We start from the raw sequence: 24,593 nt of genomic DNA on the forward strand, positions 1-24,593 counted from the left end.
TATATATATATAGTGTTGTTGAAGGGTGGCAGAAGATTAAAAAATTAGTGTCTACATATGACTGTTTACAGTCTGTCGACTGTAAACAGTCATATGTTTACAGTCTGTAAAGATATTAAGCACTTTGATAATGAAAAAAAAAGGAGAGTAATCATGTTAGCTAATTTCATTTGGGGATTAACAAAGTAACATTTAATTTAGTTAGCCACTTTTCCTTTGAACTAATGTCAGCAGACCCCTGAACTGTCGCCAGCTCCACTAATCAAATAATCAGATCACAAATTGAAGACAGGATGTCATCTTAACTCTTAATTTCCCATAGAGTAGAGATCTACCAAATCTCCATCACATTTCACAGCGATGGATTTCTATTGTTGTCAAGGAGACTAAAAGGCTTCAATAGTTTTCAAAGACCTTAGAGTTGATGTTTCAGAAAGGACTGAGTCACAATCTGTGACTCAGCATGGAGTCAGTTTAAGGAAAAAGCTCAACTTTCATTATAAAGCCAAACCAATCAGATAGAAAAACATGCTAATGTGTTTTTGTGGATTTCTGTCAACATTTGTTTCAGTAATGTGCAATGAGGTGGATCAGTCGGTGCCAGTGGTGAAAAAACACTTTTTTTAAAACTAAAGTTTGCTTGCTTAAATTTGATTGGTACCAGTGAGAGATCCTGTTATTTTTCAGATATTCATAAAGTCATAAATTTGCCTGCTTGAATATGAATTTAATTACATTTTACCCTGCTGACATTAAATGTGACGGTATGTAACGCTGCAGCTTTTGCGAAAATTCCCTTACCTTTCAGAGACATCTGAACTTTCACTATGGATTATGTTATGGTATGTCAACAAAAACTCAGAATAAAAATATATTTCCACTATTTTTACTTAGCTGACCTGGACACAGTCAAAGTATTGATTAGTTGCTAAATGACACAATCAAATTCCTATGTAACGAGACGATCTCGCAATATCAAAATATGACTAACGTTCTCATTGTAAAAAAGCAAGGATCAAAAATCAAGAAAGGATCAAGAAAACAAAATAGGATAAGACAAACTTAAGAAATAAAATGTAAAACAAATTATTTTGCCCATGTGACATGCAATTTTATATTTTCTGTTCGAAAAGGAGCAGGTAGAAGATACATCTTATAATATCCTGCCCCCTTCATCTGACTTCATCTGACAAAAATAATAGTAAAGTTTCTTTTAGCTGGTTTTAAAATGGTATTATGGTAACATTTTCTACAGCGTAGAAAAGAAATCAAGAGCTGACATACAAGATCATTGTACAGTAATGTGGTCTTATCTTACTAATGAAGCTGAAGTTGGTACAAGATTCACAACTCTATATTTGGTACTAAGCTAAAGAGCAGACACGTTTTAATACACCCAATTCACAAGAGTAGGCTGTCTATAAAACTGAATTCATGAAAATACAAGACTTTAATGAAGCTTTGGGAGACATTAGTAGGAGTTTTCTCCACAAACTACAAACATTGTTTTCAATAATGAGTCTAGAGTATTCTGTGTCAGATTTTTATACAAATCTAACTCTGAGTGTCCTAAAACTTAAAGATTGAAAATGCTCTTCTAGCCCTAAAAGGCAGCTCAGTCTTTCTGGTTTGATAGATTTTGTGCCTAAAGACATTCCCATTTGTCTTTAGGCACAAATTCCCATTTGTCACTCTAACAACGTTTTTCTATTGTGAACTCAAATTAAATGACTCAAAACGTTTTTTTCAAGGATATAAGTAGCTGTTGCCAACCAATGGGATGATGAGTCTCTTAGCTGACTCTTGGTGGAATGAGATAGTCCAAGATTTACTTCCTTTCTTACTTCAAACTAAAAGTTTCAAACATACAACAGTGGAGGAATCAAGAAAAAACTATTTTATCCTGACAGCAATTGGACACAAGATAAGGAAATTGAGGAAATCGCAAGATACTTAAGGCCTCCCTAAGAAGATATTTACAGTGGACCACAGTATTCAATGGATTAGGAACCACAGCTGCCAAAGAACAGCTAAAGGTTATGAGACCTCTCAAAGAAATGCCAATAATCGCTTCTTTTAATAGTTCAAACACCAGTTATACCTTAATATGTACAACCAAACAGGACCAGGGAAAGCAGAGGATACTCCTGGTTCTGGATCATTTCCCTCTGAACCCATTTAAAGCCTCTAGGAGCACAACCCCTGTTTAGACGGCCCACAGAGTTGCTCTCTTTTCACTGCAACAACACAGCAGGAAGCGCCTTTCCACAGTACCAACGACAGGAAGCAATCTGCATATCTATGGACTTGTCAGGACTGGAGTCACGCGTCACCATGGTGAGTGTTTGTTTAGAGCTGGTGCAAGAGTTAAGAGGGAGTCGATTCATCAGGTGAGCTCAAACGTCCACCACTAAAACTCATCCAGCGGCGCTACAAATAACTAGATTTGTTTGCTTTCGCACCGATTCCTTTGTACCACGCAAGGAAAGCAATGACATCAAACAAAAGGAGTGTTTATAATCTGCGAGGATGTGTTTGAATGAGAGGTCCCGGCAGCCGCTGAGGGGGAACGCAGGCAGCTGCCGGTCACCAAGGGCATCAGGCCGGCAGTAGCGACGTCTGGTGAAATCTCATCAAGAAAAATCGACAAAGAGTCTCAAAACTCAGCAACAATGACAAAGTCGTTCTCTTTCAAAGAAAACACAGCTGTCACGTCTAACTGTGGCCCACATAAAAGCCTTTGGTCCTGATATTATTTAAGGAAAATTACAGACTGGGATGATAGTAATGACATCACAGGTCAGATTTTCCATCCTGACGAAGTGAGTCTGCCCCAACATCTCTGCACATCTGCTCAACATTCAGTGCGCTTCAAATTAAAGGCTTAAACTTTATATTATGTCACATCAGCCAAGAAGCTTCAAAAAATCTCCTAGAAACCTGGAGAGCCGTCTCAGTCAAACGAAGAACTCAACACAGGAAAACGAGAGTGAAAATCCAGGAAACAGTCCGACCTGTCTCCATCGGTCTCCTCCAGTCCTCCATGAGATGTTGCTCCTCTGCAGTGACTCTCCTCTCTTGCACACACTCTTTAAAACCGTCCCCTCCCGCTCCGACTGCGGGACCCTCCCCACAGCCCTCCTCCAGGACAGCCGAGCCACGTCTGATTGGCCGAGCCCGCAGCTGGAGCTACGCGACTTGAGAGGGTCCACATGGTGGCCATATTTCAGCAGAGAATCTGGGTTAAAAAAACAAAGCGGCGGAGCAGCAGAAGGGCTCGCTTTCCTTTTCCCTTTCAGGCTCAGTTTCTCTCACCTTCTCCCTCGTCGACCGAGGCGAACATCTCACCACCAGTTCCACTGACAAAGGAGTTTACACTTTCTTTTTAAGAGTTCCCCACAACAAATTGTGGGTAAAAAAATCACGCTGTTCTTTTGGTACTAAAATAGTTAGTAAATAATAATAAATTGTACACAAAGCATCTTTTCCACTCAGTGCCATTTCATAGCACAATCAAGTTACTGCTGCATGTATCAAATATGATTTAAACAAAATTAAATAATATAGCACTTTTGAAATTGAGCCTCTGTCTCTTTAAAGCTGCTCTTTCTGAAGCTCTGCTTTCAGGAAGTCATCACAACATGACTCCTCTATTAACCCTTTAACAATGTTTTTGCCAGCGTTGCACAGAGAAGAAGCTCGTATAGCGGGCTCAGCAGGTGTGAAGTTCCATCAGGTGTTTGCTAATTGCTGCTGGCTAGTCTGGAGGAGCTTCATTGTGAGCCGGAAACGCTGAAGATTAGAAACTGCAGCTCTGAGAAGGAGCTGCGCCTCGAAGGCGGAGCTAGGTCCACCCAGATGTTTTGCACAGCTGAATGGTTTTCATGGAGATGAAGGGATTTCTCAAACATGCATGAAAGAATCTAGGCAAGTCGCCAGGTGTATTTTTGATGAGGGAATAACATTATTACCAGATGTACAGCTCAAAAAAGTCGATTTTACACAACACTGCCCTTTTAATTTGTCCATTTTTTACATGGACTAATTAAGGTCTATGTAAACCTTAATTAGTTGTAATATTAATCAGCAGTTTAAATTTCAAACCAATATAGTTAAGCTCAAAATTGAAAGATTTCCTTTTAAAGTTATTTCATCTATCAGGAAGAAGTTGTCAAAGATTAGGGTCTCAAAGACCTAGTGTGCATTACCAAATATAATTTTTTTTAAAAACTGTAGGAAAATGTCAAAAGCCGGTCTGAATTTACACATAGTTTCCTATATGGGTTTTATTGCTGTTGTGCCACTAAAGATTTTTCCATTCCATTTTCCGCAAAACAAAAACACACTACTTTCACAATAGCTAAATTTGTTAGAGAACAATGCCTCAAGTCACTTTGAAAAACAGAGCGTGAAGCACATATTCTTTATCTTTACACGAACTTTACTTGAACTTGGATAGTAAAATATTGCAAATATTTTCTGCTTTTACAATTTTACAAACCTTTCGGTCTGTAAACTTTGCAGGGACTCAAACCCCTGTCTGGTTGAAGTCGCTGTTAACCAAACCCTGAACCACAACACACACAGATCCCCTTACATCTTCCTCCTTCAGCCCTATGTAAACATGTGACGGCCTGATTTGTTAATTGACTGGTTTAGCAGATGGCTTCATATCTGACTAATGCTTTTCCTTTCTCCGGCTGGTGGGAGAAAAGTGTCCCAGGACTGCTTACTGCAGCAGCGAGTGCATTCGGCCAACACTGCCATCAGCTCTGCAGCGTTTGACTCACAAACGAGTTCCATATGAAGACGGAAAAAAGGGGGCCGAGGCGAACAGGAAGAGAGGCCGAGAAGTCGATCAACGCACAACAGTAAGCTTGAAAAGGAAGACTGTCCTGTCAGCCTGAGAGAAAGCCAGGCTGCTGCAGTTTCTATTAAACCCTAGTGCCTCATTGTAATGCTGTGGTTATGTTGGATGTATGAGAAGAGGTTAATGGGCCATTTAAAAGCCAAACTAAAATGACTTAACATATCACAAATGTGCAGTTTCCCAAAAAAAAAACAAACAAAAAAAAAAAAAAACACTGGCTGTTCACTAAGCCCACTCAGTTAATCCTGTTGCTGCTGGCCAACTTTCTGTTTTTTTGCAAAGTTTACAATGCCAGCGCTGCAGATTTACCTCTCCTTTCATCTCGATAAACAATTGCTCCTTGCACTCGCACTAAAAACAGCGATTTATTGTTTCGGGCAAATAAAATAAACAAGAGGCTATTGTGACTAGCATAATAATCAAGCTATTTATACGCTAGCTTTTAATGCTTCCAGATTTTGTTGAAGCTAACGACAACTGCAAACCTCGTGTCAAAAAAAAGCATCAAAACAGTCCAAACTGCTTTGAAAAATGATGATATCCAGGGTGGAATAATTTACAGCAACCTAAAACTGCAAAAAATAAGTGAAATAGTCCTTTTATTACTGGTGAATAGAGATCTGGAATCGACGTTAGCTTTGTTAGCATGCCATGGTGTAACACTGCGAGGTGTCCACTTCCCATTGATTGTAAGTAAGCAATAGGAAACAGACTGGCAATGTTTTCGAGCAGAACGGATAGAAAACCTTTTAGACATTTAATTTTTAAGTGCTGCCTGTTGATATCCTGGGGCATGAGCCACTTTAACCATATGGGAAACTGCTACTGGACCAAATCAAAAGCTTCAAATCAGATACCAACTTCAGCATCAACAGTCACCAGAATGAATAGCAGTACAGTGGACCCACCGTCACAAATACTTTAAATCCACGGTGGAAAAACCCTCTAAAAAGATGTATAACTGTCCATTTAAATACTCCCAACATCAAATATGTCGTAATATCCGTTAATGCACCGTTAATGTGCCGTTAATGCGAACAGCGTTGACAGTCTTAGCACTACGGCAGAAGCTAACATTTACAGTCTTATCTCCACTCTTGAGGGTACAGGCAATAACTTGGTGCCTTGGATTGGCATCAACAAAAGTTGCCAATCCAAGGGCAACTAGATTGCCCATAGCTTATCAAGTAGCGTTGCGGAAAGGTATTTCAGTTTCTCAAGATGCTTTTTCTTTCAAATATTTTAGATATTTTCCATGAAAAATCAGCGGATCTGTGAATTTTGGAGTTAGAAATACACAACCAAGTGAATCCGCAAATAGTTAGTGGTGAACTATATTTTCTTCACACTGGGGACGGTGCAGTTTTTCCGTCGACCAAACGTGTAAATGTGCCCAAGAAAGCTTTTGTTTTATCGCCCAAATCTGCTTATTCCTAACTTTCTTTCGGACTAAAGAACAGTAGAATACAATAACCACTTTCTGCTGGGCTTCATTGTTTTCATGTGCTAAAGTGTCTTGCCATTTACAACCATAAACAAAAAAGAGTCCTATTTCATTTCTCAACATGCACAGAAAACTCTGTGACTTAGTGCATTTGTGGTTTCAGTTTAGAAACCCACCGTGACTGCAGTCTGCTTATATCCTCCGCGTCTCCAGAACCTCACTTTTAGCAGACCCGGTTCCACTACACCGTCTAGGTGCTTTGAACTCTCTGTTCATGCCAAGACTCGACCACAAATCATCTTCCAAAGCACAGAGAGAAGACATCTGTGGAGCTGAAGTGAAAGCGAAGACGATCTGACAAGTTTCCTCCAGCGGTAATGGGAGCTCGGGCTCTCACATCAAAGACCGGAGGATCAGACAGGAGGAAAGACCCACATGTCAGGCCAACGCGTCTTTCACACAGAGTCAGCCGAGTGGCCCATGATGTTGCTGGTCATTCATCCCCCCCCCCTCGTCATACTTCGGTCAGTGGAGTCAAGTAGATCTGAAGAAAGACGACGGCTGTGAAGCAAAGCAGGGCAACAAACAGCTAACAAGTAACAGGTCAGACTACGAAATCAACCCGGCAGGTTAGCCAAGACGTCTGAGAAGATAATTTATTGAGTGACCATAACGTGAAACACAATGCTCTGTTCTGAATAAGGCATGGAAGGGACAGCAATTCAGGAGTTACAGTTATTGATTGACCAAACATGCCGAATTGTTTTATTCAGAGAAAATGTGAATTTTACACTGGCAGAGGAAGTAAAAAGCGTATCTGTTTGACATTAGAATATTAAAGTAGTGAAATAAGCAAGAAGTTTGGAGTTTCTTTGAGCTCTGAAGTTTAAAAAGGTGCCCCCTGCTGGCTAAAAGAAGTCTGAAGGTTACATCCGGTGCCTTGTAAACATTCCATCCATCCATCCATCCTTTCATTTTCTTTACAGCCTTGTCCCTCAGTGGGGTCGGGAGGGTTGCTGGTGCCTATCTCCAGTTAACATTCCGGGCAAGAGGCAGGGTCACCCTGGACAGGTCGCCAGTCTGTCGCAGAGCAACACAGAGACACACAACCATACACACACTCACACCTAGGGACATTTTGGAGAGGCCAATTAACCCTAACAGTCATGTTTTTGGACTGTGGGAGGAAACCGGAGTACCCGGAGAAAACCACAATGGTCAATGTATTTCAGTGGGATTTTGTGTGGTAGACCAGCATAAAGTAGCGGATAGTTGTGAAGTGAAAGGAAAAATTCCTTTTGGGATCAATAAAGCACTTTGAACTGAATTGATGCTGAAAAAGTGCTATATAAATAAATCATGCATAGCTTCGATTGTTTTCTACAAATACAACTCGGTAAGTGTTCGTTGCATAAGTATTCAGGCCTCTTAACTTTAATACCTCTAGATCAGTAGTTCTTAACCTTTTTTGAGGTACCGAAACCCCCAGTTGCATATGCGCATTCATCGAACCCTCCTTATTCCATCCCCCCCCCGACACACAAAATACATTGCGGTATTCAGATTTAGTAATGTAATTATATTAGCTGTGTTACCACCCCCACACCATTAGAGGCAGTACCAACCCCGAAAAGATGCAACTAAGGAGCAGATTTAGAATATAGAATTTGGTAAAAACTGTGAACTTTGCTGAAGTAAATAAAGACACAAGTTCAAATCCCTGCTGAGAGTGGAGCTCCTTCAATCAGTGCTCCTCCGCAGCACTGATTGGCTAAGCAATGTAACATGATCCTCTGCGGCAAGTGATGGCAAAGCGGGGCGTCATCACAACTTTACACAAGTGTGTCTTTACCTCCACGGCAGAGGCTCCACCGAACCCCTGACTCACCTTGCAGCTACAAGCAACAAAATGGAGCTGGAAGATGCTAAGCTAAAGCTAGAAACAGGGATGTTACGCTGCTTACTTAAATGGTGGTCTAAAAATGAAATCAGTCACATTTTTATTAAATTATTTTTACTACGGGGTTTGACCTGTAGCTAAAGTTAGTCGGGTCGGATCGGGCTCGAACACAATGCCTGCTGACTCGTGCCGGGTCTGCAAAAGACTTCCAACTGAGGTCGAGGGTCGCCTTCAGCAGAACAATGACTCTAAACACACAGCCAGAGCTATTTTGCAATGCCTCAGGTCAAAGTATTTTTGTGTATCACAGCGACCCAGTCAAAGTGAAGACTGGGCCGCTATTATACATCTTCAACTATTTTAATGGAGTTTGAACTATTCTGCAAAGAAGAATGGGAAGAGATTCCAGTCTTTAGAAGAAACTGCAACAGGCTTACCAAGAGCGAACGTATTCAAACGAATGGCACTCTTTTCCCACTTTTACATGATGAAAATTATTGTTATGGTTATTGTTACTGTAGATTCAGGGTTTTTTTAGATACCCAATCCCAAATTTATGCTCAAGACAGAAAGAAAAACTACTTTAGAAAGAGCAAAAATTGAAACCAGCGTAACCAAAAGCTTTGTTTTGGCCTGCGTCGAAACAATATTTCCGGACATTCCTCAGATATCTCAATGAGGTTTTTATCGCCACGTGTTTTCAATCGGAGGTGCGGCGGCCTGCCCGCCCGTGTTGCATCGCTCCTCGGCCCAGCCGCCCCGAGGACACCAAGAGACGGAGCGGCAAGGAGGATTTATGGAACCATATGGCTCGATTCAGTCATGAACTCCCCCAAGAGCTTACGGAGTTTCCATTTTCTTTTGAGAAGGGAAATTGAATGACAATTGCTTTACAAATTCCCAAAACAGCAAAGCACCCGAGACAAAGCATCCTGCCATCCTGCCGGGGCTTAATTTAAAGTGAATGTCCTCGCTGCGTCTCCTTTCAGTTCCGTTTGGCGTTTCCTCAGAAAACCTCCAGCAACAGATATGCAGCGACAAATCCGCTCCTCTGCGGTACACGTCTGTGGTGTCGTGGAGGTCTGAGTTGAGTTTGAATCGCGCAGAGGGAAGCTGCTGCAGCACATCTGGCCCAGTCAAGAACCCATCAGCCGCCGCGTGGAGACAGATGTTTGACATACACACACAGGAGAAGAAGAAGAAGAAAAATCTAACCGAACCTACAGATCAAGTCAAGCTGGATGTTCCTTTTAATCATTGTTGTTACAATAAAAGAAGTGATTCAGAATGCACGTTTTTATTATAGTAATATAAAGCTGTATTTATTCTAGGGGTTGCGCACAGACAGAGCAAAGCTTCACAGATGTAAATCAAATTTAAAGCTACTCCCCAGGATTTTCTGTCAAATCAATTAAGCTCACTTTATGTGCAGTTTTCCACCGAGAGAGCCATATAAAAAGGTCACTTTTTTTATTCATGTATTTATAATTATTCTATGTAAAGAAAATCTACCCTGCCACAACCATGCTTCCATGTGCCACTGGCGACATCACAAAAGGCAACTGATAAGTCCTTTCGAACGTCAATTTGTATTTCTCGTGTTTTCCGTCAACGTCTGTCTGAACATAATCAAACTTCCCCTACACTTATTCACACGTGATTTTAGTTGCGTTTCTTGTTCAAGCCGCTCAGTTTTGGTATTTGCAGTCGACGAGGTTGACCAAGAACGGTGCCTCTGAATTTGGACACATCCGATGTAGAACTAGCATTAGCATCTTTTTGCCCCTCTGTCAGCTTTTGATATCAAAAAGGTTTTTTTTTTTTTTTTTTTTTTTTTGGTTGAAATTCTGAGGAGGGAATCTGTACTTCATTACTAAGCTGTGTTTTTGTTGTAATTTTTACATCAAATGACGACAACCTAAGCAATGACGATTTTCGTTTTTTACATCAGAAAATTCTCCAACCCAACCTGGGCAAATGTGAAAAAACGTAGCATGACACAGAATAATAATAATACTTTTTTTCAAAGCACTTACTGCATATTTATTTCAAACCCCGTCACCTTTGTGCTACGCTCTCCTGCCGGTAGAAATTACAGTCCGACATATCTTAGCGTAGGAGTGTTATCTGTGTGCCGTGTTTAATTTATGAACCAACAAGGGAGCGCGGCTGGATCATAAAGGTGCAGATGTGTCCAAGGTGAGAAAATCCCTGCAGGACAGGAGCGTGAGAAAGAAACAGAGCACACGAGTGTTGGACAGAGCCACGGTGTAGCTTTTCGGGCCTTTAGGGAGTACACCTGCCAGAGGGGTGGGGCGTACCCGTCCAACACGGAGGAGCAAGTAAGGAAAAACACCTCCGACTGAGGAATAGTTGGAGGACTTGTAGAGAAAACAATCTCACGTATCCCACAAGTCTTGTTTTACAGTACATAGTTACACGGTACATAATAAAAACTGCACACATGAATCTTAGTGGGGGGGGGGAACATGAATATTTCTCTTTTATCTTTTAGTATATGGTTTAGTATATGGTTACTGGGTTATTGTTACCCTGAAAACATCTGTTTATGCAGTCTGACCGACTGTATGTCAGAGCGGTTGAGAGCTGACAGGGAGCAGGAGCCGTTCTCCTCAGGGATGCGGAGGAGGAGGAAGAGGAGGGTGAAACCTTCAAATAAGCCTCTGAGGGAGGAAGGTCAACAATGCCTCATCTCCTCACACTGACCAAAAACACCCGCAGTCCAATGAGCCGCGCAGGAAGGAGGCACAAAACAAAAGACCATCTGACATATATTTTTTTTCCCCTCCGGCCACAAAGTGGGTGGTCAGCCAATTCCGCCACAGACGGAGAAAGGTCCCGGCGACTTCTTGCCCAGAGATCATTTTGCTGTTTGCCTCTCCCCACTCTGACACCATCTGTACGGCATCAGTGAGCAGCTACATATCAACTTGTGATGTCTGAGCTGAGGGTTAAGGAGGTGGAGCCACAGCAGCAGCAGCAACAGCAGCAACAACACAGACATCCATCACAGAGATGGAAGGAGAGAGAGGGAGATAACGATGGGAGACGGAGCAAGATGGCAAGAAAGCAAAACATAACTCCTTAAAATACCTACCAACACAACTTGATGCTGTCTTAATTAGGTTAAAACAATACTTTAGGTAACACCTCATCAGCAAAACACATCTACCCATAGACCCAAGCTATACATAGGGGGTTGGGACCAAAATACACACACTTTAGTAGCTTAAAACCCAGAAATACCTTCATAGGTTATACATTGATGCAGTGAAAACTGTCTTAGCATTACCACAGAAGCTAACATCTACAGCCTTTCTTGACTCCGCTCTTGGGATAACAGCCAATCGGCGCCAAAGGAAACAAATTGCGCTCCTGGATTGGCTGGTTAGCACTTGTTAAGGGATAGCATGTCAAGTAGCATCGCAACTTGGCATTTCACCTTCTCAAGCAAGGATCCAGTGTATTAAACCTGTGAGCGTGTTTATGTTAGCATCTAGCTTGCTTGACTGTGGTGATGAACCACAGGAGATGTTCACACAAGTCTTGCTAGGCAACTGAAAACCCGGCTGGGCTATCAACAACAGGTTAACATTGCAGGCTAACATTTTACGCTGTGTCAGCATACTTCATGCTAACGCCGTGATATTTTCCGCTCGCGGATCAACTTTTGCTGCTGAATAATTGTAAACCAGATGTTAAACATTGAAAACATGGAGCAAAAATCAAAAGAATGTAGCTGGCATTTCAAAATGGTAGCCACAAAAAGGCGGGAAAACGGGGTTTTATTTGCCCGTTTCATTGTTGCAGAATGTCAGAACTCGCTTGAAGGGTGTCAGTTTATTATGGCTCTTGTCATTTACTAGTTTTTCACCTGATGTAATTTATTTTAATAAAAATAACCACATAGGAAAATGATTGATCAACATTTTACAGTCAGGAGGGGAAGCTACATGTTTGCTGCTGAACAATTCACATTTTATTTTACCCTCAAATAAAGAGGCGTACAAAATATATGACGATGCAGGTGAGCTGACACTCAACAGTCTTTTGCAAATTCATCACCATGGGAATATTACTCTATGCAATGTGCATGATATGAAGAACTGTCTGGACTGCAATAAGTGTTAGTTCGTGTAAGGATGATGCATTGAGGATCTTTTTGCCTGTAATATATTTTGCCACATTTGTTATTTAATGCAGCATAAATGCTTTAGATGTTAAATTGGTGGTGAGGTGGTAAAGTCATTAAGCTACAAAACATCAGACGACAGTCACTTTATTATACTTTTTTAAATAAGGCTGTGTGGTTGAAACAAAAGCGTTACATTTTAATTTAATTTCCTCGTTAGCTGGGAAGACGTTAGCACTGTTTCTTGCAAATCATCTCACTGTGGCAAAATCCACTAATATAATCGCGCATTGCACCTTTTCCTAATAGTCCACAACACAAATTCTTTTTTTTTTTTTAAGGTTCACTTTCTTAGAGCCCATCTATGCTATAAAATTAGCATTGTGTACCATCATAGTAAATGTACATGCTACCAGTACGAGTATTTCAAAGTATCTTTGAAATGGATGCAACATGGATGGTGTATTTCAGTTTTGGCAGAAGATCAAATAACTTGCAAACAAAGATATTGAGGTTATTGACAGCTTGACTGTACATTGTGTTAAACTGATAATATGTTACTATGTGAAAAGACCCTTTAAAGGGGATCTATTGTGTCAAATTGACTTTTTTGAGCTTTATAATATTAATAATATATGCAAAAGGTAATAATATTATTGCCTCTTGCATGTGTTCTTTCATACATGTTTGAGAAACTCAAACATGTATGAGTTTCTCATACATGTTTTCGCATAACTGTTCAGCTATGCGAAAACCCTGGGTGGACCTAGCTCTGCCTTTGAGACGCAGCTCCTTATGGAACCTGCAGCTTCCGCCTCACAGAGCAGCCCTCCGTCACGACTCCAACACTCAGCTCCTTCAGACTAGCCAGCAGCAATTAGCAAAAACCTGGTGGAACTGAACCTCTGCTGAGCTAAGTATGCAAACTACTGCACAGAGCAACGCTGGTAGAAATGTTGAAGGGTAAATAGAGGAGCTATGTTTTAATAACTTCCTGAAGGCGGAGTTTCAGAAAGAGCAGAAGTTTCTTAAAGAGACAGAGGCCCAATTTCAACGTGCTAAATTAGGAAGTCTAATTTCTTTTAAGTCACATTTTATATGCACAGCATTTTAATAACAACTGAAGTTAACATAGTTACTTAATTGTGCTATAAAATGGCACTATGTGTCTGGAAAACACATAATACTGCCCCTTTAAGAAATTCTTGACACATCTTTGCTCTGACAGCTGATTAACTGAAGAGCCCTGAGGACCCCAAACACTCCCTTATGTCAAGGAGTCAAAGTATTCGAGGCCCTCAGGTCTAACACTGAGGGCTTCCATTATGCTTAGCTATGACCAGCCCCGCCTGTGCCTTGCTTACTGCCCTCAGGGGGCCACAAACAACAAAAAAGAGTCCTTCTACTTTAAATACTATTTTTCTGGGCCAAATCTGAAGGGAAAAAAAAAAGTCACTCTACTAAGCTGGACGGACTCAGCCCTATGTGTGTTGTTTTCCCTTTGTTTTCTGCTCGGGGGAGAGCAAAGTTTAATCCTAACTTCCCCGTAGTTCTGACCTTCCTGCTCCCAGCGGAGTTTCCCACAATAGCACAAAATAAGCTAAACTCCCCCCCGCAAATGCAGCTCTCTGAGCCTGCTTCATCCGAACGCTCCCGGGGAGTGAGAGGGGGTCACTCTGGACTCAACCTGGTCCTCTGCTTCAAATCACAAAGTAAGCACTGCTGAAAAGCATTGACAACACCCTCTCTCTCTCTCTCTTTCTGATGTTATCCCTGCTCTCAGCAAAGAAACTCTAGAGTAAGAAGACGTTGGGAGACGAGGTATGAGGACAAATAAGGAGATGGGATGGGGATGTGAGCAAAGGAGAAGTGTGTTGCTATTGTTAGGCTGGTTTCGGGGGAGTAAAGTGAGACGTGGAGGCACAATGGCTTGCCGACAAAGACGCGAGTGTTGAAGTGTCGAATCGGTCAAGCTCCTTTATACGAAAACCTGACAGAAACTTGTCCGTGCCAGATTATACCACGGCGGTTTCCCACAGCCACAAAATGAGTCCAAAAAGAGCCGATAATATCGGAAGGTGAGGTGAGGGGGGTTATGTTTGATGGATAAATGAACCAAGATATCACCTGGATGACAGTGACAGAAATAAGATGAAGATGGAAACCAGAACATTGCAGCAAGGACGAGATAACAGGAAGGGAGCTGCTGACACAACGTTTCCCTACAAACTAGTAGTTTGTTTATGTTAGCCGGGGGTTTTCCAATTCAATGGCCTTCACAGGTGGCCCTGCTCATTATTTCCAGCTCCATTGTTTTCACTCTATATGTCAAAAACACTCCCCACTACTTCTTTATTCGCCAGATAGATAAATACACATGATTGATTTGAAGCCTTAGTGAGGAGTGCAGGGGCCCCAGTTGAGTCACGTTATATGGGTCATTAGAATAGCTTTGCAAGGTGGTGTAAAATATTAAGTTTTATGGGAGACGAGGAATAAACAAAAATCTGACTATCTGAAAACAAACTTCAGAGGACAAATACCCAAAGTCAGAGTTTTGATGTTAGGATTTGAAGAATAATTTTCCTCCCTTTTGCAGAGCATTAGAATCAGCTAAATAAAACACCCCCAGCATGATGCTGCCATCACCATGCTCAGCAATAGTAGGGTGTTGTTGATTTTCTAAGCTAATGCGTTACTTTTCTTATCATAATTCTTGCCACTGTGACCAAATGCAGCGGCTCTCCAGCCTGTTCCTGGTTCAGTATTTGCAGATTTTGCTGTGGAACACAAACTCTGGTCATTCGCAAACCTTTTCACAGAGCATATTGAAAGTATTCCACTGAAAATACACCTTTGGAAATGGAAATGGCTAGGTGCAAGGCCACATGCTAAGACGCTACGATAAAATATCATACAATGATAATGTCTTCGCTGTCAGTCTGACCTTGGACTGACTGTAAGTGACAGACTTTGTAGGCAGACGGATGTTGGCAAACATGTGCTAGAACCATTGAGGCCACGGGAACAGATGGCATTTCCACTTGGAAAAAGTGTCAGGAACCCCAATATTATCATCACAAGAATAGCAGGAAGCTGTGTTTGCCTTTGTATCGTCTTTCTCCAAAGGAAAAGCTTTACTCTGGACTCACAGGCCAGTCGGAAACCCACTTACCAGCAGAAATATGTACACCGTAAACGTTTCTCTTTCTTGCACTAGTATAATCTTACATTGAATGGTTTAGAGAAAATGTACTTTAATTTGAGTAAAGTCATTCAAGTCTCAGGTGCAACTTTAACTGGAACAAAGGACATTTATGCCCACTGTCAACTATGGTGGATGATCTGTGATGCTGCGGGCCTGTTTCTCTTCTAAGAGACCATCATGAACTACAAAATACAAAGACATTTCCAACAGAAGTAAAACCTTAGCTATGTTTCCACTACTACTGTGCACAAAACTTTGTCGATATTCCGCCAATGTTGAACACAATTTCACAGTTGTGATGTTTCCATTAAATGAGAAATGCAATAAAAGCATTACAATGTGAATAAGTTTGTTCACGTGACAAGTCATTAAAAAACATGCCACGATATCATCATCCTACCACTTCCTGTTGTCTTCTTCATCTCTTCCAGCAGTAGCAACATCCGGTTGATGATGTGAAGAAAAGTGTCTCCGTTGCAGTTTTTCAAAAACTTTTCATTGAAAAAAAAAAATAATTTTTTTTTTCAAAATTGCCGTATTTCTATTAAGCAAATTTAATTTTCATAATTCCAATTTGCGCAACTATGCGGTCAGTGGAAACGCATCTTGTGAGTTTTACCAAAAGTTGACTCATTCCCTAAAACTTAAGGTTTCTAAAACCTTCAGTCTGAAATTGTGCTTTGGCAACAAAAGATGATTTTTTTTTTTTCAGATTTTTACAAATTCTTACCAGAGACATACGCAGTGCAAAATGACATTAGAGGGCGAAACACCAACCTCTTGTGTGGAATCTGATAGTGAAAGCAGACAAGCCTCTTCGGTTAAAGCCAGATGATGTAAGTCTCGTCTCTTGATGCTGCACAACCTGAAGAGAGAAAAGAGCTCTGAGTCCAAACGACCAAACCATACCATCTCCAGAGGCCAAGAGTTTAGTCATCGCTGGCTCTCCAGCAGTAACAAGCATCCTTTTCTCATTGCTCATTGGTATTTTCCATCTAAACATGTCACATGGAAGAAGCTGCACCTGGAGAAACTTAAACTGTTTCACATGTCCATAAAAACACGAGCAGACGCTGACGTCTGCGACGCTCGTTAGGGCAAAGTTGCATAATGTAGAGCGCGACATAAAAGTTTGCGGTGGATCTACGAGGAAGCGAGGTGTGAAGTCGCTGGCTGATGGCCAACTTTACATCCATGGAGCAAAAACGTTGAATCTACTAGATTAACTCATGTAGTTTTAGCTTGATTGTGAACGCTTGTATTGTTTTTGTCCTAAAACCAGACTAGTTGAAACTGTACTGAGACTATGGACGACGTCCAACAGAAGTAGGCTTGTGGGCACATTTAATTTAGAAAATGTGGAGACGGCCCCTTCGGAACAGTTTAAATCAGTTTCCATCAATATCGTTAAACCAATAAAAGAAGGTGATTGAATGTAGTTTGAAAGGTCTGCCCTCCGGGGATAATGAACCAATAGAAGCTTGTAGCTTGATTTTGTCTTTCCCTTATGAGTAAGTTTCAGCTTTCTGCTTCACAAAATTGCTGTTTGGATTCAGTTATCGCCGGTTATATCGTTTCCAGCCGCAGCAGGGATCCGTTTTTAAAGAAACAGTCGGTACTACTTTGCAACACATGTGATATCAAAAGTTAGCAGGTTATTGATCATTCAGCAGCTTACGACGTGAGCTGGATGAGGCCAGAATAAAACATGATGTTGAAGTTATATGGATTTGGTGTCCAAAAACATAATTCCAGATAAATCTAAAGCTGCAGTGAATCAAAGGCATTTTACCAAATTGATCCCGAGGAGCCAGCAGTGCTGCTCTGACCCAGTTAGCCTAGCATCTTAATATTAGCTCACCATGCTTTAAGTCAGCGCTGTGAATTTGAGTTTTTTTCTTTTCTGAATACTTTTCATTCTATCGATATGTTGAAGCGGGCTGCACAGTGGCGCAGTTGGTAGAGCTGTTGCCTTGCAGCAAGAAGGTTCTGGGTTCGATTCCCAGCCTGGGGTCTTTCTGCATGGAGTTTGCATGTTCTCCCTGTGCATGCGTGGGTTTTCTCCGGGTACTCCGGTTTCCTCCCACAGTCCAAAAACATGACTGTCAGGTTAATTGGCCTCTCCAAATTGCCCCTAGGTGTTAGTGTGTGTGTGTGCATGGTTGTGTGTCCTGTGTGTCTCTGTGTTGCCCTGCAACAGACTGGCGACCTGTCCAGGGTGACCCCGCCTCTCGCCCGAAACGATAGCTGGACATAGGCACCAGCAACCCTCCCGACCCCACTGAGGGACAAGGGTGTTAGGAAAATGGATGGATGGATGGGATATGTCGAAGCAGATTCTAATAGTTGAAAAAAGAAAATAAAGCAAAATTCTGAAAGTTGTGTTAGCCTCTCACACAAAAGTCTAGGCTAGCAAACTGTTGTGGAAAATTCGACAGCTTAAAACTATAAGCTGGGTAACAAAAGCAAACAAAAGTAAACGGCATATTGCAGTTTCTTCATGTGTTTAGAAACTTATCTGTTACACTGCCAGTAAATATTAACTAGGCTAACATCTTTGTATTGTATCACCATACTTTAAGCTAGCTAATTGAAATGTGCTTTTTATTTTTTATGTTTTGCTATAAAGAATTTTGTTTGACTGGAATATTCAAAAAGATGTAAAAGTTGGAAAATTGGAGCAAAAGTCAGATTATCATCACAAAACGGTGCATGTTGGATGGAGGGAAATTGGTTTGTGTTAGCTTAAATATACAGTGTATTTTTACACACGTTCTGCAGAAAGGAATGCTATTTGTGTTATCGTGACTTTGAAACAAGTGAAATTTATGAAAAATCAGTACAGCTTACAAATCCACTGTAACATATCCATTGTTCTGCAACATGTTGGATGCCAAGTTAGCAGCTTGTTGTGGAAGATTTAGCAGCCTTAGGCATGAACTGACATATAAACTAAACCAAAACCAAGAGCAAGCATTAGGGCATTAGGATTCTCATAAATGGTAAGCCTATTGTGTGTCAGCTGGATGTTTATAGCTTATCATAGTATTGCCAAACGAAATATAATTTCTAAGATTTTAAAAAAGGCAAACAAAGTTCAAGGAACCCAAAGAGCACCAAGTAGTAACAAAGTGTATGTCTTAATCGTCCTGACAGCCAGTGAACGTTACAAAAAACAAAAGTGGATCAGAAGTTTGGGGTTTACAAAAAGCCACAAACATGTTTCTGTTGTCACCAGAAGATTCCAGTTCCTCTCCCTGCTGCACACAAATGGCACACAAATGTCAAGCTGCAGTTAATTAACTAATGGCTGATTGCTTTCCTCCAGTTCTGCAAGACTTTCTGAAGTCTTCTGAAGCATATTGTCCATCAAGAATAAGCACTTAGCCTAGTTAACACTCAGGTGAAAGAGGTCGGTTTGCTGAAGAACGTGTCAAGGGTAATATCTCAGTATCAACACTTGGTTGAAAAAAAAAGTTCAGTCATTGATTCCTACAGCAAAAACCCCCCAAAAAACACAACTACATTGTTTAAGCTCAACAGTGTGAAATGTATTCGTCTACCCAGCCATTTAGGATATCTCATTAATCTCTCCTTGGCTTCTGCTTACATCATCTGCAAAAAGCTATGCATGCGAACGCACCATAACTCAGCTGCAGCGACACACGGGGAAACAACTTAGTCCCAAGAGGCATGCACACATTTCAGCAGAGCAAAAGCAACAGCTGCTAAATGGTCAGGACAACACGGCGGAGAGGAAGTGTTTTTTTCTTTTTCAATTTTTCACAAACCCGCTAACACGCTGAAGAGGTTAAAGAAGAGACTTTGACTGCTACTATGTAAATCTAAATATTTTCAACTGGATATACACAAGAAAAGTGGTGCCTAATAACTTAATAACTTAGCTAACTCAAAAACGTAGCTTAATTTCTTTCTGAAATTTGGACCGAATATTACATCCACTCACACATTTACTATATATTGTACAAATGTCACAAAACAACCAATTTTAAGTTTAACAGATTGGAGAAAACTGGAAAAATGTCTAACTACAAGTCCATTAACAAGTAATTTATTTGTGATGTCATAGCAGAGGTGATATTAATAAGTAAAAACAATATTTTTTTATCCAGTTCAAGCCTCATGTCATTTGTTCCAAATCTAGTTTAAAGTCCAATAATGGAAATAAAGACACTTTTACCTGATCCATGCCATTCACTGCCTTGTTTGTTTTTAGTATTATTAATCCACAGGCATGGCATATCTGCACTGTGTGTTTAGATATGTGTTGAATTATAAAGTATATCCCTTAAGTCTTAGTCAAATGTTTTTAAACAGAAGAAATAATAAGAAAAGGATATTTTTCCAGCCACCAACTGCGTGCCTTGTTTTTAATCGAGCCTGTCGCTGAGATTAACAAACGTAATACAACCAAAATCTATCCAACCAGCAATACGAAAAAAGGCTCAAACAGTGGAAAAATAAACACCATTTCACCACAAAAACCTTGAATAATACATTATTTGCACAACAGCTTCCGTCAGAGAACTGCGACATTAATTAGGCCAATAAACCGATGGCAGCAGGGGCTCTTAATCGCCAGTCACGCAACCATAAAACCAACACTGATAGCACGCTGGCTGTGATTTGGTTCATTAGTTGGCCATTTTCTGTAATTAAGAAAGCAGGCAGAAAGAAAAGCACGTTGTACCGATCGGATCCAACAAAAGGACACCGCTGCAAAGTCTGAATGAAAAATAAGATAATTGCAGACTATTTTCTCCCTCTCGCCATGTGCTGTGAGCATACTTTTGACCTCAAGGGAACCTCGGCCGCGTAAATCTTTGTTGGTTATATTCCAAATTGCCACAGCTGAGAGGATTTTCTCCCCGAGTGTTACAATCCGACTGCTATTTTTGCTCTCTCAAATGATGCCAGAAAATGCCCCAACGTGCATAAAACCCAGCAATGCCTCTCAGTAGGAGCTGTTGGATACCAGGCGGCGGAGTTCAGCTGCCGAGCTGCTTCCACAGCTGGAGATTGACTCTTATGTGGGGACTGGAGGTATGTTCTCCACAGCCAGGCTCACCACAAAAGGGTCTTTCTTATAGTGGTTAAGGGCTTTGGGAAACGGGGAATTGACTGGAAGGGGTTGCCTTCTTTCAGTGAAGTAGTTTTAGGGAGCCCATTTAATAACATAGTTACTCCATTTGCACGATTTGAAAGATTAGCAATCGCCATTGGGTTCGCCATATGCTAAAAGCTGGAGGATATGCTGCTTTATTGCTCTACTAAAACCAATGGCTCATTTGGTATTTTAGGTACTACTTTGAATAAATGTTCAAGGCAAAGTACATGATTCGGACTACTTAATAGTTGGAGTCTGTGCCATTTCATTGTACGTTTCTTCAGCATCTCCAATTGTCCGTGGTTTGATTTATACTGGGAAGTAGACATTTTTGAGTTCCAGGTTATGGTGGAGTACGAGTAAGCCATCAACACTACATCTATGTTTGAATCTCTTATTTTGAAATGGGAAAGAAAGTAAATACTAAGTTGCTTTGTTATGTTGACAGACTCAGTTGATGAAGACTCTGAGTCTTCAAAAGACAGCGTGTTTCAATCTTTACCTCTGGAAGTATTTTGGGTCCTTGGTAGACAAACTAGACATATACAATGATTTCTTAGAACTCTATCAATAACACAACCAGCTAATGGATAAAGTTCGCATCTTTTTCAGTTCTGTCACTGCTTACCCAAAGCGATACGTCACAGGTTTTTAAAGAGTTTGAAATCCACTCGATGAACTCTTAATAATGATCAAAAATACAAAAACTGATCAAATCTGGACTGACAATTGTACTGTATATTTCCACTGTATCTCTTATCACGTTTAGGCTAAAAATGTTGGAACCATCAGCATCTGAATGTGAGCAGGAACAGTTGAATGATATGCAACGATCTTTGGGGTCCTCTGGACTGGATGAAGCCCTGTACGACTGCAGACTGTTTACCAGTAGGTGGCGTCATTCCCTGTAATGGAAACACTTTTTTCGCATCAACAACCGGATGTTACTACTGGCGGAAAAGACAAAGAAGACAACAGGAAGTGGTAGGAAGATGATGCAGATGAACTTTAACTGCACTAAAAGTAAATTGTACTTATTTAATGGAAACATGGCAATTGCAAAACTGTGTTGTTTTTTTCCCGACAACAGCAGAATATATAAGGTTTTGCACACATTTCCAATGGAAACGCAGCCAGCGAAAAATAAACCAAACACAGAATCCCAAACATTAAACTATTCAAATGTTTCCGTAAACAAACAAGAAGCAGCCAAATGTGGACACTGTCTAATTGAAGTCATGGGTTACCGCTGCGTCTGGCAAGGTTGAAAAGAAAACACGACAAGCTGTTCTTTATTTGTTGATCCCATCCTCCGTTGGCTCAATGGGTCTGTGGGTTTGTAATAAGAGGCATGTGAGTCTGAGCACGGAGCATTCTCATTAAAATACCCGGCTCAGATGCTTCATCCCTCAGGTCAGAGTGCACCGCACACGCACGTGTCAGGAAGCGGCCACATTGCTTCTCTCAGCACCGACGACTTTACGGGAGACTTTACGGAATTAAGACAAATTACCAAATGAGCCGGCGCGTGATTGGTTAACGAGTGCCGAAGAGCAGGTGCTCACTGAGGTTTGTGTGTGAACCAGGTTTCTGATAGTTTGGGGTTTTTCATTACAGTTTAGTTTTATTTTGTCTAATTCAGTTAGTTTTCAGTTTGTTTGCTAATCTTCTTTAGTCATCATTAGGTAAATATTGTTTAGTTTTAATTTAATTTTTATTAGATGTAGTAGTAGTTTCATACTTTAAGTCTTTAGGTGCAGAATTCAAAAAGGTCAAAGTATTATTGGGTAATGAATACTCAACAGAAGATACCATTTTCAAAAAATGTATTAAATTATTTAATGTTGAAAAGGCTAATAAATAAATTCACAAACACAAAAACAAAGGATAGTATATCTATAATTCCAGTATGTTTTAGTCTTATAAGCACATGAAGTGCTTCCATTTATTAGTTTTCCCCATTAATTGCCATTTTTATTTCTGTCAGATAATGAAAATGTTTTCTCAATTTCAGTTTTTATTGTTTGATTAGTTTCAGTTCAATATTTTAACATTGAACAGTTAAATCTGGGCTTTAATTATTATCGAAAGGAAGACATCTGCACAATAGATGTTTGTTTGATCTGTGTTACGTAAGAGCTCCTATCATAAGACTGGGACTGATTAGGAACCACAGCGGTCTGCGCAGAGCTCTACCAACCTGACCGGCTCTGGCCTGAATATTCTCAGCGACTTCACATTTTCATAAAGTTGATGCTGTATCAGCACCAGAAAATGGGTTCCAACCTACAAAGACACAACCAATAGGTTTGAACACCATTCAGTTCCAAACAACAGTCCTCGTCTGGTTGTTGTGTAAAAAAAAAGAAAAGAAAAAAGAAAAGGCCTGGAATGTCCAAGCAGTAAAGGTAAAACATAAAAAGGATATATAAAAATCAGTTGCTGTCGCGGGTAATAAGTATTGCCTGGTTCTGCTCAGCTGAGCAGCTGGGTTGCATTATTTTAGGAGCCAACTCTAAGAAAGAGGGGCTTTGAAATCTCTGCCAGTAGCGCTTCAAAGAGAAAAAGGAAAAACTGTTGAGTTTCTGCTGCCACAGGCGGCTTCCGCTTCGGAGACCGGGGGGCAAAGCTCTGCCCGGTGATGGTGACAGCGAGGCAGAAACAATGCCGGTTTGTGTTCACACCAGGTCTTCAACCTGCATTCAGCGGACTGTTTGCAGAACCCTGACACCCAACTGTGAAGGCTGGACACAGACGGCTGAGTGGGAGGACGGTATCAGGTGTACCAGCTAAGATCTTCATCAGTCCGAGAATAGTGACAAATTGATTTCAGTTTGCAAACTTTATAGCTAATTTAAACACGTACTCCTGAGCTAAAGATGTCCAACTTATTTCGTAGAATTATCCAGTTTGCTCAGCCAAGTATTTTAGATTCTCAGGTAGAGGTGGTCAAACACAGTCTTGAAAGGTTTAAAAACCATATGGCACAGCCATTTAGTTTAACACCAACAGGACGTAACGAAGCAGATGCTAACGTTAGCATCATTAGCATATACCAGTGTCCCTTGTCAACTGAGCAGATGAAGGCTCCTCCTACATTTACCATCAAACATTGTTGAAAATTTGACCTGCAGTCTTTATGTATTGCTTCTGTAAGCACAACTTTCAACTCAACAGCTATTTCATTCTTTCCTTCAAAACAAACTTCTCAAATAGAGATGCAGCAAATCATCAGCATTGAAGCACACACCTTTATGTCCTTTTAAGTTTACTTCAGACCAAGGTGCAGGCCAGCAGAAGCCGAATTATGAGTCAAACTTCTCTTTGATGAGAAAAAAATCCTTTGAATATCAAGATGATACTGAAATATTCCAAGCAGATTTGTAAAAAGAAAAAACAAATACAATGTTAAAGGAACTGAGATTTTTCCAAGATTCAGATAAAACAAACAAAATCTCTGTCTACATTGAAAAGAAATATTAAAATCATTACTAAGAAAGTGAAGCTGATGTTTTAATCCACTTGTTGTGTATGATTTGTGTATTTAAAATTTGTAATAGTCTTCTAAGCTGAATAGCTCATTATCTTTTACGTGAATAGTGAGGAGATATAAGTTTCTTTTTCTTTCTGCTCCTTTTAATTTATGGCATATTTTAGTAATTACATGAAGTATTCATATTAATTATCGAGTGGGTTGAATAAAAAATTTTATGAAATGAGATGAAAATAAAAATATGACCATAGACACTAGGTAGCTTCTTAAAATCAATCGCCAAGAAACGAAAACCTCGAATTTTTCTCCAAAAACACAATTAACGTACTGTGTTCTCTCAACTAGCCTCTAATTCCCACCTTCAACGAAGCACATCTAACACCATTGCACCAGATGA

General features: G+C 40.6%; 1 protein-coding gene across 2 annotated transcripts in view; it reads right to left on the reverse strand.

Moving 5' to 3' along the window:
- lhfpl2a (LHFPL tetraspan subfamily member 2a) overlaps nt 1-24,593 on the reverse strand; it is a 49,635-nt gene that overhangs the window by 12,622 nt on the left and 12,420 nt on the right. The window contains exon 2 of one of the 2 annotated variants that reach the window (XM_008423419.2): nt 16,353-16,440. The gene's annotated coding sequence lies outside the window, so the exon portion shown is untranslated. Of the gene's footprint in view, nt 1-3,014; nt 3,104-16,352; nt 16,441-24,593 lie in introns of those variants that run through there. The other variant, XM_008423420.2, reaches the window with a different exon arrangement.

Source organism: Poecilia reticulata, linkage group LG12, assembly GCF_000633615.1.
Source record: "Poecilia reticulata strain Guanapo linkage group LG12, Guppy_female_1.0+MT, whole genome shotgun sequence".
Lineage (NCBI taxonomy): Eukaryota > Metazoa > Chordata > Actinopteri > Cyprinodontiformes > Poeciliidae > Poecilia > Poecilia reticulata.